At 36.7% G+C, this 14,581-nt stretch overlaps 1 non-coding gene across 1 annotated transcript; it reads left to right on the forward strand.

Annotated features, from left to right (window-relative positions):
* Window positions 1–11,496: 11,496 nt before the first annotated feature.
* On the forward strand, window positions 11,497–11,603 carry LOC128295716 (small nucleolar RNA R71). The gene has a single exon (XR_008286275.1). It is a non-coding gene; the product is annotated as a small nucleolar RNA R71 (small nucleolar RNA).
* The last annotated feature ends 2,978 nt before the right edge of the window (window positions 11,604–14,581 follow it).

Below are 14,581 nucleotides of genomic sequence, written 5' to 3' on the forward strand. Positions count from 1 at the left end.
TATGTGATATTTACGACAGGTTTTAAAGATTTATGAATGAATCATTCTTGAGAATAACTTATTATCACGATCAAGGCAAGTGTAACTATTGAACAGTAGTATAGTTCAGCAAGACCGGATTTGTCAAACCCAAAGGAACTATGAGTACTAGTATTTACTTCCTTTTTATTATCTAGCATAAAAATTAAGAGGTTTGGTTATCTAAACTAAGAATGCACAGAAAGAAAATTTGGGAAAATACTTTTTAGAAAATTTGATTGATTAAGACAGTACCTAAGGAAAAATCCACCTAGACTTCACTTGTTATTTGACTCTGAATCAGACGATTTATTCATTTGACTTGATCCGTAGAAATCCTTAAGTTATATTATTATATCTCTCGAGACTAACAACGTCTAACCCTAGGTTGAATAATTGAAATCTCTTTCTAATTAACACCCTAGAATTGCATTATCTCGATTTATGGATTCCCTTATTAGGTTTCACCCGAATCCGAAAAAATTTTGTCACCTTATCTCTAGACGCGCAATCAACTCCGCTTAATTATGACAATTTTACTCTTAGACAAGGTCTATTCCTCCTCTGAATAAAAGCATTAACTTGAATCAATATTCTGGAATATTAAGACAAGAATTAAGAACAAATAATTAAGAACAAGTCAAGTATTTATCATACAATTCAGATAATAATAACAAGATCTGTCTTAGGTTTCATTCCCCTTAGGTATTAGGGGGTTTAGTTCATAATTATGAAAGAAAACATCACAAAAGCATAAAGATAACAAAACATAAGAAGGCCCAAAAACTCCTGAAGGAACTTGAAGGGAGATCTTCAGTCTTGATGATGAATTCGGCTTCTGAGATGGATCAATCGGCTTTCCTTGAGTAATTCCTAGCTTCTTACTCTGCGTCCCCCTTCTAAGTGCCTCATTAGGTGTTTAAATAGGCTTTAGAATGCCTGAGCCCCCAAAACTGGCCTTTTTCGAATAGGGTTATTCTTGGGCTCGACAGGGACACGCCCGTGTGACATGTCCGTGTGCGATTACTCCAGCTCATGGTCAAGGCTGTTGAACAGGCATGGGCGTGTAGTCTACCCGTGTAAGTCGTGCTTCAATCCTGTCAAAGGGACACGGCCGTGTGACACGCCCGTGTGAGAAAGTCCAGGCCATGTTGATTTCCCACATGGATCTATTTTCTTCGTTTTCAACCCGTTTCTCACTCTTTTTACTCTCTTATGCTCACCTAAGTATAAAACATGAAATTAAAGGATTAGGAGCATCAAATTCACCAAATCTAAGGAGAAATCATCCATAAATGTGCTAAGTATGGGATAAAATATGTAGAAATTACGGTTTATCAAATACCCCCACACTTAACCATTTACTTGTCCTCAAGCAAAATCCTCAACTCATAATCAAAATAAATTCTTTTCAATTTATAATCCCTATCAATAATATCTCAAAATAATTCATAAGTATTGATACATTGAAATTCAACAAAAGTACATCAAAGTTTCAAACATTCCAAGTTGAGCATTTTATCATGGAAACATAGGTGTCTCCCCTTATCTAAGTGGTTACCTTTGATCAAAATATCGTAGAGTTTAACATCCTCACTTAAGATTCACTCAAATCACTCAAGGTGTTTAAGGATATCAATAAAAGCACTCATTAGTCAATATGAAAAGTTATTACCATAAGCTTGCTTGAAAATCAAATCTCCACCACTATACATTGAGCTGATATATCAATCAAAAAGGTATTTTTGTAGGGTTGTAACGTGGCTTTGGTTAGGGGGTGTGGTCACAAGCTGAAAGAAAAGGTTAGAATCGAGATTGAATTGAAAAATTACCTAGCTAGAAAAATGACTAGTCATCAGTTGAATACAAGTTAGCTTCTTCTCAGAATATGGAATTGACACTCAAGCTCAAAAACGATGAATTACAACTAATATGTATTGAAGTACACTCTTTTTTTTTAAGAACAAGTCAAATACATAGAAGAGTAAAACTGTAACACCCTGAACCCGAGACCATTGCCGGTGTTGGACACGAGGGGTTAACAAGCCAAGTCCACATATTTTGCCCACCAATTTGACATTTCCAGTCAGGCTGGAAAACTGCGTCACCGTCGTCTTAAAAATCATATCTCGAGTTTCAAAACTCGGAAACTGGTTTCGTAAATTTTACCTGAATTTAGACTCATATATCCATCCATGGACTTATTTCTAGAATTTTTGGTCGGGCCAATTGGTACAGTTTATTAGTTAAAGTCACCCATGTTACAGGGATCGACTGCTCTGACCTTCGCGTGTTACAACTTGAATATCTCTCTGAACAGGGCTTTAATACTGGTATCGTTTGTTTCTAATGAAACTAGACTCAAAATGGAATCTGTACATATAAGGCACGACTCCTAATTCTTTCTGGATAATTTATAGTAAATTTTTAAAGTTGCGACAGGGGACCCAGAAACCGTTCTGGCCCTGTCTCACAATAGCTTTAATATCTCTTAACATGTAACTCCTATGCCCGTTTCGTTTCTTCCATATGAAAATAGACTCATCAAGGTTCATTTACATAGCTTATTCACTATTTAATACCATTCCTACAAATTTTGGTGATTTTTCACATTCACGTCACTGCAGCTGGCAGCATCTGTTTTTAAGGTAGGTCTTACCTAGTTTGTAGTCTCCATGAACCAACTAGTCTTGCCATACATAGGTTCACATATGATCATTTTAACCATACCAATGGCTGATCATGTGACCAACATTCCCATTTCCAATCCATAATCACATCATGACACCATATATATATATACAAACCGCAAATAGTCTAAGTTCGTACTTCACTTTTACGAGCCATTTTCGCATGGCCGTACACATATACATCACAACATATTTAAACCAGCAAGGGGTAGTCCTATACATGCCATTTCAAAGTTCAACCAAAAATTTATACCAAAATGGAGGCTTTGATAGTGTGGATGACTTCGACTGTAATGATCCCGAATCCGATTGCTATCGAGCACAATCTATAAAACAGAGAGCCAAAGCAACGGGGTAAGCATTTTTATGCTTAGTAAGTCTCAAGGAATAAAATCAGCTTTAATTAAAGCAATACATTCACATGGCCAAGTGCATCATTTCATTAATACACATTCACATAATCATTCTTACTTCACACTTCATCATTATATACTTTCACAAGGTATCAACCAATTCAATAGCTGAAATTGTTAGTCAATCGAGCGAATGTTGCTCAAACATGTCGACTTTCCAATGCACGATAAACATACCTTATTCTTTGGGCTTTTCGAGCGTACCAATTGAATTCATTACAGCAACCAACACTCACCTCCAGCCCAAGCTTCTTCGAATACAACCGGATATAACCACGCACGAATGCCTTCGGTCTTAGCCTGATAGAACGACTTCGCACGAATGCCTTGGTCTTAGCCCGGATGTAGCCGCTAGCACAATTGCCTTCGGTCTTAACCGGATATAATTTCCAGCAATAATGTCTTCGGGACTTAGCCCGGATATCATTCAATTGCTCATGCACACATACATCAATAATCATTAGACATTCATATTTCATTTTCGTTACTAAGGCTCAAACACAAATATAATCACTAGCATAATCGCCTTTGGGACTTAGCCCGGGTATCATTCAAATACTCATACACACATAAATCGATAATCATTACACATCCATATTTCATTTCACATAATTCAAGTAGGGTCACTTCTTGAGGACTTACCTCGGATGTTGTCGAACGGCTTTTATGGCTATTCGATCACTTTTTCCTTCCCCTTGTCCAATTGTGGCCCTCTAAGCTCTTGAGCTAATTCAAACAAATTTAATTTATTAACACCTCATTATGCTAGCTTATGGCCGGATATGACAAGGAGTTTAAATGGTCATATGCCACCCTTTAGCTTGAGTACACAATGGTCATGCACATTTTATACTACATCAAGCAATTCAATACAATTCATTCAAGCATCAAGGAAAAGCTAAGGCCATCAATCGGCTACCTAAAGCCGAACATACATGTCCAATTTGAGGCCAATTATACACTTAACACCACACAAAAGCAGCATGCATTTTACTAGTTAATGCTTTACATATTGTGGCTCAATACTTATAATACATCATCAAGCACTCATATGGCTGATTATACTTAGTCATACTTGCACCAATTCAACAATAAATTCCAAGATTTCCACATCATATGTGTACTAGGCCGAATGTACTTGCAATTTCACAAGCATTCTTCAACATTTTCTTCTTTAAACAAACATATTCATCACTTACTTCATAACCAAAACATCATGTGCAAACATATATATACATATATGTGCATGGCCGAATTTCAAGGTGTCCCTAGCCATCCAAAACACAAATTTTAACTAACATGCAAGAAGCATGAACCATGCATCATGGCCGAATACATCACAATCATGCCCCTTTCAACTTCAATCATGGTTAAACAAAAAGAAAACTCAATGTCTTACTCAAGATGGCTACAAAGAAATTTCAAGAGTAGACAATCCATCATTGCATGCATCATCATCAAGCTTCACACTTAGCATGCAATGGCTTTATCACAATATCAACTTTGACCAAATACCCCTTCCATGGCATAACAAGGATTTGAACCATGGCTAACATGAACATCAAGTTGGCAACTAAAACATGCATGAATCTCATGACACAACCTCATACATACCTTAATCTTGGTGCAAGTTTAGCCAAATCTCCTTCTAGATCTCTTCTAAACAAATAAAATGAAGCAAAAATCTCTTCTTCCCCTTAGTTTTGGCTCAAAGAAAGGATGAACAAATTTTTTCTTTCTTCCTTTACAACTCACGGCAATGGGGAGATACCACACTCACACACACATTTTTTTTCATTCTTTTCTTACCCATGCTTATTTGTTTATTATTTCTCCCTAATGCCCAACAAAACATGTTTCATGACATGTTTAGCCCATATTTCTTGGTCATGGCCGCCACCACCTATAAAAGGGAATTTGACATGCAAGTCCATTGTTTTGCATGCATGCTTTAATTAGTCATCACACATTTCCCTATCGTACTTTCAAAGTTCACTACTAAGTCCTTTCTAGTGAAATTCACCTTTATAACACTAAATCAATCATCAAAAAATGTCATACATGAGCATACACATATTATAGGCATCCAAATAAATTTTAAATTATTTTTATGCCTCGGTTTTGTGGTCCCGAAACCACATTCCGACTAGGGTCAATTTTGGGCTGTCACAAAAACATAGCTAAGCAATTAGTTCAAATCCAATCTCGACAAAAATAGGGATCAAATTAGGGGATTTCAACAATAATGGGTTATGGGCTAATATTGAGGGTAAATCAATTAATGGCTTGTTAGGCTCAAAGGGGTTCACTAAGGGTTAATTATGTAGGTAGGCTTTTGTGGAGTGAGTGGGTTAAACCTAAGTGCCTTTATCATCTTGATATATCAAATCAAATGGAGTGGTCTTGACATGCAAAATCAAGCAAGTTCTAGAATAACAAATCAATACTGATGCAGTCATAATAAAAGTGAGCATGAAAGGAATAAAATATGCTCTAAAGGCTCAAGATCTTACAAAAATTATGGCTTTTTGATGTTCAAACTTGTGACTTTCAGCTCAAGATAATACTTAAACTTAGGGAAACAACCTAAAAGTTTTTAATTCTTCAAAAATCAACTTATCATGCTTGATTCCCTAATGTCATAAAGTTTGAACAATCAATGCATAATTGCCTATGTTTTAATTCAAGACATATCAATAAAAATCATAAATTAATTAAAATTCATTCTAATAGTGATATGAGTAATTCACGTGAGAATAAGACAAAATTCAAGGATTTCTAATGATGATATAAAAGACCCCCCACACTTAAGATGTACATTGCCCTCAATGTACAAAGATAGATATATTGAAAAAGATAGATATATAATCATAAGATAGGGAGTGAAATGAAACTTCCTGAATGATGAATGAACTCCTTGAATTGGAGTTATGGAGAATAATCAGCCAAAGAAATGATGAGGGTGGAGGAGGATACTCCGGTGGTGGTAGAGGTTCATTAGTCCATAAGTCCTGCGCCAAAAGAATATTATATCTGGTGGTAGATATGGTCGTGGTCGAGTAGGATATGGCAGTCGTGGAGAACCTTTCCCAGTGGAGTTTGTAGTTCCTATGCGATGATAAGCTTTGGAGCTCTTTACAACAGTGATAGAATCAAGAACTTTTTAGGGAATATAATGAAGCATAATCACTCGTAATGAAATAGCCAAAACTAAAAATTGTAAAACTCAAGATAAAATAGTATTAAAAGGAAATAAAAAGTAATTTAAAAATATAAAGATAAAAATAAAATAGCATAATCTTTGTTCGCTTCTCCCACGCCTATGTATGTAGGCACACGACCGTGTTATTTTGATAGGCTCAACCACGGTCAGTAGTCACAGTCGTGTCACTCGCCCGTGTTACTTTGGCAGGATTGCCTACAGCCACGTCGCACGGTCGTGGCAACTTTATCGGATCCCGTGTTAGGTTAACGCTTTTGCTCTGTTTTTACACGGCCGTATCGCACGGCTACGGCACGATCGTGTACCTAGCCATGTGGTTCTGGAAATCCTGTGTTCAGTGACTCAGTTAGTGCATTAAATGTTAAAGACTAAAATTTAAAGAAGTTAACACCGGTAGTGCTTGGGGTGCCTCCTGAGAAGCGCTTGTTTATAGTCTAAGCTCGACTCTACCTTGTTGGTATATTTAGGTAACTTCGTGGAGTCGTAGCTCCTCTTTATCATCTTTGAAATTCTCACTGTTATACATTTTGAGACGATGTCCAGTTACCTTAAAAGTGCCTTGTGATGGATGACTTACCACTACTGTGCCATATGGAAACACAGTTTGTACTACGAAAAGACCTGACCATCGTGATTTAAGCTTTCCAGGAAACAATTTGAGCCTCGAGTTATATAACAGGACAAGATCTCCAACTTCAAATTGTCTTTGTTGCTTCCAATGGGTGTCGTGGCGGCGCTTCATTGCTTCCTCATATAGGTGTGAATTTTCATATGCATTGGCTTGCCACTCATCTAACTCGTTCAACTACATTAACCTGTTTTTACCTACAAGTTTGGGGTCAAGGTTTAGAAATTTTATAGCCCAGAATGGCTTGTATTCTAACTCAAATGGTAGGTGACAACTTTTCCTATAAACGAGTCTGTAAGGTGATGTTCCTATGGGAGTCTTAAAAGCAGTTCTATAAGCCCATAAAGCATCATCTACTTTCATCGTCCAATCCTTCCTGTTTAATTCTATTGTCTTTTCTAGGATACGTTTAAGCTCTCGGTTCGCTACTTTGATTTGGCCACTAGTTTGAGGGTGATAAGGGGTAGCTGTTCTATGATGGACTCTGTATTTCTTAAGGATCTTGTCAAATTGGGCGTTACAAAAATGAGTACCTCTATCATTGATAATTTCTCTAGGTGTACCAAATGGAGAGAAAAGTTTCTTAAGGAATCGTACTACTACTCTAGCATCATTAGTAGGTAAAGCTTGGGCTTCAACCCATTTGGACATATAATCAACAGCTACTAAGATGTATTTATTCCCGATTGAACTAGGGAATGGACCCATGAAATTGATACCCCAAATGTCAAATATTTCACATGAGAGCATATATGTCTGAGGCATTTAATCACGTTTGGATATATTACCTATCCTTTGACATTTGTCACAAGAAGTAACATACTTGTTGGCATCTTTGAATAGAGTGGGCCAATAAAAACCTGATTCGAGGGCTTTATGTGCGGCCTTATTTCCACCGTAATGTCCTCCAGTTGGTCCTGAGTGGCAATGTTCCAAGATTTTTAATGCTTCTGTCCTTGTAACGCATCTCCTTATGATTTGATCTGCACATTTATGGAAAAGAAAACGGTCTTCCCAGAAGTAGTTTTTCACATCAGTGAAGAATCACTTCTTTTGCTGATGTGTCAACCCTTTTGGGATAATGTTAGTAGCTAAAAAATTTGCAATATCTGCAAACCAAGGTACCTCAGAATCAGATATAGCAAAAAAATGTTCTTCAGGGAATGAATCATTTATTTCAATGTCATCTGGTTCTTTGGTACTTGAGTTTTCAAGCCTGGAGAGATGGTCAGCCACAAGATTTTTAGCTCTTTTCTTATCCTTAATCTCCAAGTCAAATTCCTGCAATAATAAGATTCATCGAATGAGTCAAGGTTTTACATCAGTTTTAGTCAAAATGTGGCAAAGAGTGGAATGGTCAGTATAAATGACAACTTTAGACAATATTAAATATGACCTAAATTTATCGAATGCAAAAACCACAGTTAGCAGCTCTTTCTCCGTGGTGGTGTAGTTTTCTTGTGCGGCTATCAAAGTCCTGCTAGTATAATAGATAGGTTGAAAATGTTTATCTCTTCGCTGTCCCAAAACTGCACCTACTGTAAAATCACTCGCATCGCACATTAGTTCAAAAGGTGAATTCTAATTAGGAGCAATTAAAATTGGAGCTTTAGTCAGTTTATCCTTTAAAATATTAAATGCTTCTAAACACTCTTGATCGAAATTAAAAGGCACATCTTTTTCTAGTAATTTAGTCAAAGGCTTAGCTATTTTAGAAAAGTCTTTAATAAATCTTCTATAAAACCCAGCATGTCCTAAGAAGCTTCTAATAGCCTTTACTGAATTAGGGGGATGTAGTTTTTCAATTGTTTCAATTTTAGATTTATCAACCTCAATCCCTCTACTAGAAATTTTATGTCCTAACACAATACCTTCTTGAACCATAAAGTGACATTTTTCCCAGTTAAGCACAAGGTTTGTTTCCTCACATCTTATTAACACTCGTTTTAAATTTTTGAGGCAAAGATGGAAAGAGTTACCGAAAATCAAGAAATCATCCATAAATACCTCCATGACATCTTCTACGAGTTCGTCAAAAAAGACCATCATGCAGTGTTGAAAAGTAGCAGGAGCATTACATAATCCAAAAGGCATTCTACGATAAGCAAACGTACCATATGGACATGTAAATGTCATCTTTTCTTGATCTTCAGGAGCTATTGGGATTTGGAAATAGCCAGAGAGCCTGTCTAAAAATAGTAGTACATGTGTCCTGACAATCTTTCCAACATTTGGTCAATGAATGGAAGGGGGAAGTGGTCTTTTCTTGTGGCATCATTTAGCTTCTTATAATCAATGCACACTCTCCAAGCTGTGATTGTCCTTGTTGGGATTAATTCATTCTTCTTATTGGCCACAACAGTCATGCCTCCTTTCTTAGGAACAACCTGCACTGGACTCACCCAAGAATTGTCAGAAATAGGATAAATAACTCCAGCATCTAAGAGTTTAATTACCTCAGCTTTAAAAACTTCCTTCATGTTGGGATTCAGTTGTCTTTGGGCTTGTAAGCATGGTTTATATTCATCTTCCATTAAAATTTTGTGGCTGTAAAAAGAAGGGCTGATCCCTTTAATGTTAGAAATTTTCCAAGCTATAGCCCTTTTATGCTCTCTTAATACTTGGAGTAATTCTCTTTTTCCTTGGGTTGTAAGTTGGATGCAATAATTACCGGTAATGTGGAATTATTTCCAAGAAATGCATATTCCAAATGATTCGGCAATTGTTTAAGTTCCAATTTGAGAGGTTCGTCAATAGAAGGTTTTTGCTTAACTTCATCTTTTACCCTAATTCCCTCATATTCTGCTATTTTTGAGGAGGTTTCATTGGGGTTTAGTTCGGTTCCTATTTCAGAATCATCATCCATCCCCTCTCCTTGGGCGAGACACAGTTCCATCGTGTCCTTGTGTACGATTTCCTGAAAAGAATCTTGAGCAGTTCCATCGTGTCCTTGTGTACGATTTCCTGAAAAGAATCTTGAGTAGTATGATCAATAGAGTCGATAAAATAACATAAGTCATCCTGTTCTCTAGAAAATCTCATAACATCATAAATTTTAAAAATAATCTCTTTGTCACCTACTCTAAGTACTAATTTACCATCACCCACATCAATTACAGCCCTAGCAGTGGCTAAAAATGGCCGACCTAAGATGAAAGGCTCCTCAACATCTTCATCCATGTCAAGCACAACGAAATCAATAGGGAATATAAATTTATCTACTTTTACAAGTACGTCCTCTATAATTCCCCTAGGATATTTAACAAATCTATCAGGTAATTGAATACTCATCCTAGTGGGTTTAGGTTCCCCAAGACCAAGTTGTTTAAAGATTTTATATGGCATCAAATTAATGTTGGTGCCTAAATCAGCTAGTGCTTTATCAACATTCAAACTACCAATTGAGTAGGGAATGGTAAAACTTTCTGGATCTTTCAGTTCGGTTGGCAGTTTTTTCTGGAGTATGGCTGCACTCTTCATTAAGTTCTACTGTAGATAAGTCTTCAAACTTCCTTTTATTTGTTAGAATCTCCTTTAAAAATTTTGCATATGTAGGCATCTGCGATATAGCTTCAACAAAAGGTAAGTTAATATGCAGTTGTTTAAAAAGTTTAAGAAATTTACCGAATTATGCATCCATGCGGTCCTTCTTCGACTTTGCTGGGTATGGGATTGGTGGTTTATATTCTTTTGGCATTAGATTGTCATTGTTTTCAGGCTTGACCTCTTTTCTTTCAACTTCTTGTGGTGGCTTCTTTTCAGATTCAGCAAACACTTTCCTACTCCTTAGTGTAACTGTTTTCATATGCTCTTTTGGGTTGGGTTCAGTGTTACTTGGCAGGCTACCTTGTGGTCGTTCAGATATCAATTTAGCGAGCTAACCTATCTGAGTTTGGAGCTCTTGGATTGATGCTTGTTGATTCTTAAGTGCTGTCTCAGTATTCTAGAAACGAGTTTCTGACACCGAGATAAATTTTGTTAACATTTCCGCAAGGTTCGGTTTCTTTTCCTGCTGGTAAGGTGGTTGTTGAAAACCCAGAGGATGTTGTGGCCTTTGATTTCCTTGTCTGCCATACGAGAAATTGGGATGATTCCTCCAACCTGCATTTACTATACAGGTTATTTTGGGGTCTAAAGTTATTGTTACGCATATATTGGACTTGTTCCTCCTTGATGCTAGCGTTGAAGGGTTGATATTCTGTGCATGCTCCTCCTCCATTCGAATCACACCTCATAACTAGATGTACCCAAATAGAACCACACAAACCGTAAATCTTTTTATTTAAGAGTTCTACTTGGTTAGATAGTAGAATAACCGCATCGAGATTGAAAACACTGACTGTTTTCGTCGGCTTTGTTCTCATAACTTGCCACTGATAGTTATCTAGTGAAATCTCCTCAATAAATTTGTAAGCCACCTCAGATGTCTTATTATTGATAGTTTCACCAGCGGCTGCGTCAATCATCTGCCGAGTCGAAGGGTTCAGACCATTGTGAAACATTTGGACCTATAGCCAGAATGGTAACCCATGGTGAGGGCATCTTCGCAAAAGGTCTTTGTATCTATCCCTTGCATCGTAAACTCTTTCTAAATCCATCTGCATAAAAGAGGAGATATCATTACGTAATTTGGCTATTTTAGCCAGCAGAAAATATTTTAATAAAAACTTTTCAGTCATTTGTTCCCAAGTAGTGATTGACCCTCGTGGTAACGAGTTCAACCACTGTTTAGCTTTGTTTCTCAACAAAAAAGGAATAACCGAAGGCGAATGGTGTCATCAGAAACGCCATTAATTTTAAAAGTGTCGCAAAACTCTAAGAAATTTGTCAAGTGAGCATTTGGATCCTCATCTTGCAAACCATCAAACTGAACAAACTATTGTATCATTGGAATGGTGTTAGGTTTCAGTTCAAAAGTATTTGCAGCAACAGCAGGCCTAACTATGCTCAATTCAGTTCCTGTTAAAGAAGGTTTAGCATAATCATACTTAGTACGCGGAGCAGGATTCTGATTAGTAGTAATCGCAGGAGGTAGCGGATTTTCTTGGTTTTCAGCCATCTCCTCAATTGTGGTTGAAGTATCGTCCTCTTGCTCTTCCTTTGTGTATCGTAAGCTTCGCCTTATTTCTCTTCAGTTTCTGTGAACTGTGCGGTCGATCTCATCTTCAAAAATTAGTGGTCCTGACGGATTTCTTCTGGTCATAAACTAGAAAAACCTGTCAGAAGAAAATAAATGAAGAATTAGAAAAGAAAATAAAAAAATAATTTGCAATAAAAGTAAAATGGCTAAAGTAATAAAAATTAAGTGTTCCTAATATCCTAGTTCCCCGGCAATAGCGCTAAAAACTTGGTACGTGATATTCGCAACAATTTTTAAAGATTTATGAATGAATCGTCCTTGAGACTAACTTATTATCATGATTAAGGCAAGTGTACCTATTGAACAGTAGTATAGTTCAGCAAGACTGGATTTGTCGAACCCAAAGGAACCACGAGTTCTAGTATTTACTTCCTTTTTATTATCTAGCCTAAAAATTAGGATGTTTGGTTATCTAAACTAAGAATGCACAGAAAAAAATTTGGGAAAATACTTTTTAGAAACTTCAATTGATTAAGACAATACCTAAGGAAAAATCCACCTAGACTTCACTCATTATTTGACTCTGAATCAGACGATTTATTCATTTGACTTGATCCGTAGAAATCCCTAAGTTATATTATTATCTCTCTCAAGACTAACAACATCTAACCCTAGGTTGAATAATCAAAATATCTTTCTAATTAACACCCTAGAATTGTGTTATCTCGATCTATGAATTCCCTTATTAGGTTTCACCTTAATCCGGCAAAATCTTGTCACCCTATCTCTAGGCGCACAATCAACTCCAATTAATTATGACAATTTTACTCTTAGACAGGGTCTATTCCTTCTCTGAACAAGAGCATTAACTTGAATCAAAATCCTGGAATATTAAAATAAGAATTAAGAACACATAATTAAGAACAAGTCAAATATTTATCATACAACTCAGATAATAATAACAAGATCTGTCTTAAGTTTCATTCCCCTTAGGTATTTAGGGGGTTTAGTTCATACTCATGAAAGAAAATATCTCAAAAGCATAAAGATAACAAAACATAAGAAAACCCAAAAACTTCTAAAGGAACTTGAAGGGAGATCTTCAGTCTTGATGATGAATCCGGCTTCTGAGAAGGATCAATCCGCTTTCCTTGAGTAATTCCTTGCTTCCTACTCTGTGTCCCCCTTCTAAGTGCCTCATCAGGTGTTTAAATAGGCTTTATAATTCCTAAGAGCTCCCAAAATTGGCCTTCTCCAAATAGGGTTATACTTGGGCTCGGCAGGGACATGCCTGTGTGACACACCTATGTGCGATTACTCTAGCCCGTGGTCAAGGCTGTTGAATAGGCACTGGTGTGTAGTCTACTCGTGTAAGTCGTGCTTCAATCCTGCCAAAGGCACACGGCCGTGTGACACGCCCGTGTGAGAAATTCTAGGCCGAGTTGATTTCCTACGTGGGTCCATTTTCTCCGTTTTTGACACGTTTCTCTCTCTTTTTACTCTCCTATGCTCACTTAAGTATAAAACATGAAATTAAAGGATTAGGAGCATCGAATTCACCAAATCTAAGGAGAAATCATCCATAAATGTGCTAAGCATGGGATAAAATATGTATAAATTACAATTTATCAGTGGTCCTGAAACCACCATTCCAAATAGGGTCTAGATTGGGCTGTTACAACTCTCTCCCCTTAGGGATTTTCATCCCCGAAAATCTTTCCCGTAAATAGGTTTGGATAATGTTCTTTCATTTCATTCTCTGTCTCCCACGTTGCCTCTTCAACTCTGTGTCTATGCCACAGTACTTTCACTAACAGAATTTTCTTATTTCACAATTCTTTAACCTCGCAAGCCAGAATGCAAATCGGTTCCTCCTCATATGTCATATCAAATTTAATCTCAATTTTTGATGGATTAATCACATGTGAGGGATCGTATCAATATCTACGAAGCATCGAAACATGGAATACATTATGGATCTTTTCTAACTCAGGTGGCAACATTAGTCTGTATGCAAACGTCCCGATACGCTCTATAATCTCATACGGCCCAATAAATCTCGGACTCAATTTGCCTTTATGACCGAATCTGAGTATTTTCTTCCATGGTGATACTTTCAAAAATACTTTGTCCTGATTCTGAAACTTTATATCTTTCCTTTCAAATCTGCATACGATTTCTGACAATCTGATGCTGTTCTTAGACTTTCACGAACGACTTTCACTTTTTTTTAGTCTTTCTAATCAAATCTACCCCGTGTATCTTGTTTTTAGCTTGGCTATAATCAAACCATCATCAAACATAACCATATGCGCATTCATTGTAACACCCCTACTCGTAAACATCACAGGAAAAGGTTATGAGGTGTTACCGGACTTGTAAGTCACTTCAGAACAATCATACATCAAAAACCATCTCATTTAAATAATATAAATCATTCATATTCAGTATGAATTTAAAACAAGCATAAAAAGTCTAAATCATGCATTTGGGACCAAATTGATAACATATGAAAGATTCAAAACTTAG

The sequence above is a fragment of the Gossypium arboreum genome, chromosome 7 (genome assembly GCF_025698485.1).
Source record: "Gossypium arboreum isolate Shixiya-1 chromosome 7, ASM2569848v2, whole genome shotgun sequence".
In the NCBI taxonomy this organism is placed as follows: domain Eukaryota; kingdom Viridiplantae; phylum Streptophyta; class Magnoliopsida; order Malvales; family Malvaceae; genus Gossypium; species Gossypium arboreum.